The sequence below is a fragment of the Myotis daubentonii genome, chromosome 13 (genome assembly GCF_963259705.1).
Source record: "Myotis daubentonii chromosome 13, mMyoDau2.1, whole genome shotgun sequence".
NCBI lineage: Eukaryota > Metazoa > Chordata > Mammalia > Chiroptera > Vespertilionidae > Myotis > Myotis daubentonii.
Window position 1 is genome coordinate 23,678,734 of NC_081852.1, and position 2,439 is coordinate 23,681,172.

The 2,439-nt window shown below is 43.1% G+C and overlaps 1 pseudogene; it reads left to right on the forward strand.

Annotated features, from left to right (window-relative positions):
- The first annotated feature begins 847 nt into the window (after window positions 1-847).
- Window positions 848-1,205, forward strand: LOC132214528 (cytochrome c oxidase subunit NDUFA4-like; annotated as a pseudogene).
- The last annotated feature ends 1,234 nt before the right edge of the window (window positions 1,206-2,439 follow it).

The window sequence follows — 2,439 nt, forward strand, 5'->3', positions numbered from 1 at the left end:
AAACAGACTGTCAAACTACAGCGGGAAGGCCGGGAAGGGTTGGGGGGCAGGACGGGGCGGGGGTAAGAGATCAACCGAAGGACTTGTATGCATGCATATAAGCACAACCAATGGACATAAGACACTGGGGAATAGGGGAGGCCAGGGGATTGTCAAGGGCGGGGAAAAAAAGGAGACGTATGTAATACTCTTTGTAATACTTTAAGCAATAAAACAATTAAAAAAAAAAAAAACAATGTTCCTCCCCCCACCCCACCCCCACTGTGCTGGGTCTCCCCTCCTCTGACTGACCAACACCACACTTCTTCTAACGCCACTTCTTTTTTTTTTTAAATATATTTTATTGATTTTTTACAGAGAGGAAGGGAGAGAGATAGAGAGTTAGAAACATTGATGAGAGAGAAACATCGATCAGCTGCCTCCTGCACATCTCCTACTGGGATGTGCCCGCAACCCAGGTACATGGAATCGAACCTGGTACCTTTCAGTCCGCAGGCTGACGCTCTATCCACTGAGCCAAACCGGTTTCGGCCTAACGCCACTTCTACAAAATAGACTCGCCCAGGCCGAAAACCGACTTCTGTGCATGGGCCACGAAGTTTCAATCGCACTGTACCGTGTGCGCCCGCACCTTGTATTTTGTGGAAGAGCCACACTCAAGGGGCCAAAGAGCTGCACGTGGCTCGCGAGCCGCGGTTTGCCGACCACTGGGCTAGTGCATGCAATTTCTTAAGACGTAATTACCTACAGTCAAAAATATAACCAGTCTGCTCATCCTCGGTGCCCTGACTACCTGCGCCCGGCCATGTGGTTTTGTTTTCTCTGCTTCCAGGTCCTCTGCCACAGCATGCTCTGCCAGATCCTAGGCCAAGCACCCAACTTGATGCCCCTCTTTGTATTTACTGGAGTGGAGGTGCTGGGACAGCACTGTATGTCTTGGGCCTGGCATTGTCCAATCCAGATGTCTGTTGGGACAGATCCCTGGAAAAAGCTGGGTCCCAATGATCAATGCAAGTTGTACTCAGTGAATGTAGATTAAAACAAACTGAAGAAAGGAAGTCCAGACTTCAAAATGAGATGTTTCACTATAAAGCTGCTTAGAATGAAGGTCTTCTAGAAACCATCTGCACAACTCTCCACCTAACCAGGAAATATTTCCCTTCCAAATGCACAAAATCATGTTGGTGTATTGTGTTGGAATTTATACTGATTATAAATATTTGAAGCTTAAAAATATATGTAACCAAAATATGCTTTAAAAAATCAAACCATAAAAAATGGTAAGTAAGTAAATAAATAAATAAATAAAGGAGACTCTTTCCCCCTCCCCATGTGGGAGTCTGTACTTGTTCTTCAATAAATTTCCACCTTTACTATACCAAAAAAAAATAAATAAATAGGAAAAAAATCAAAGCATAAAAAAGAATGAGCAAAAAATAAAAAAGAGTATACAATAAAAAGTGAAGTTTCCCCATTCTCTTTTTTATTTAATATATTTTATTGATTTTTTACACAGAGGAAGGGAGAGAGATAGAGTTAGAAACATTAATGAGAGAGAAACATTGATCAGCTGCCTCCCGCGCACCCCCTACTGGGGATGTGCCCGCAACCAAGGTACATGCCCTTGATCGGAATCGAACCTGGGACCCTTCGGTCTGCAGGCCGACACTCTATCCACTGACCCAAACCAGTTAGGGCTTTTTTTAAAAAATATATATTTTTTTGATTTCAGAGAGTAAGGGAAAGGGAGAGATAGAAACATCAATGAGAGAGAATCATTGTTCAGCTGCCTCCTGCATGCCCTCTACTGGGGATCGAGCCTGCAACCCGGATATGTGCCTTGCCCAGCAATTAAACCATGACCTCCTGGTTCATAGGTTGATGCTCAACCACTGAACCATACTGGCCAGGCAATCTATTTCCTTTTTTATCACTATGTTTTTATGTTCCCATCAGCCCTCCTACCTGGATTATTGCAAAAGCTTCATTATTGGCTCCCTTGCTGTCAAAGCTGCCTGTGTTTGCCTTTCCAATCGTCCTATTCATTTCTCCCAGATTAGTTTTTTAAAGCATAGCTGTCACCAGCTTCTTATTATCCACTGAATTAAGTCTAAACTCTTTAGCCCAAGATTAACCAAGATGAAAACTGTTCATATAACCTTGCCCTTCTTTTCTAATGTTATTGGTCAATGGTCTGGTCTGCCATACAAGTGTTGGGGAGTCATGAAGAGGGGAGGGGCTCAAGCATCTTAAGATAAGCAAACTTGACTATGTTTGGGATCTTTGGACATGTTGAATTTCCCTGTGTGTGCATGTGTTTGCCTTCACTCAGGTTTAGCTATGTTATAGGACAGTTCAGTTACCTCTTTCCCTGATTACTGATAAATATGGTCGATCTTTCTTCTGTATCCCTAGTTTTATTTTGTACTAGGAGTCCAG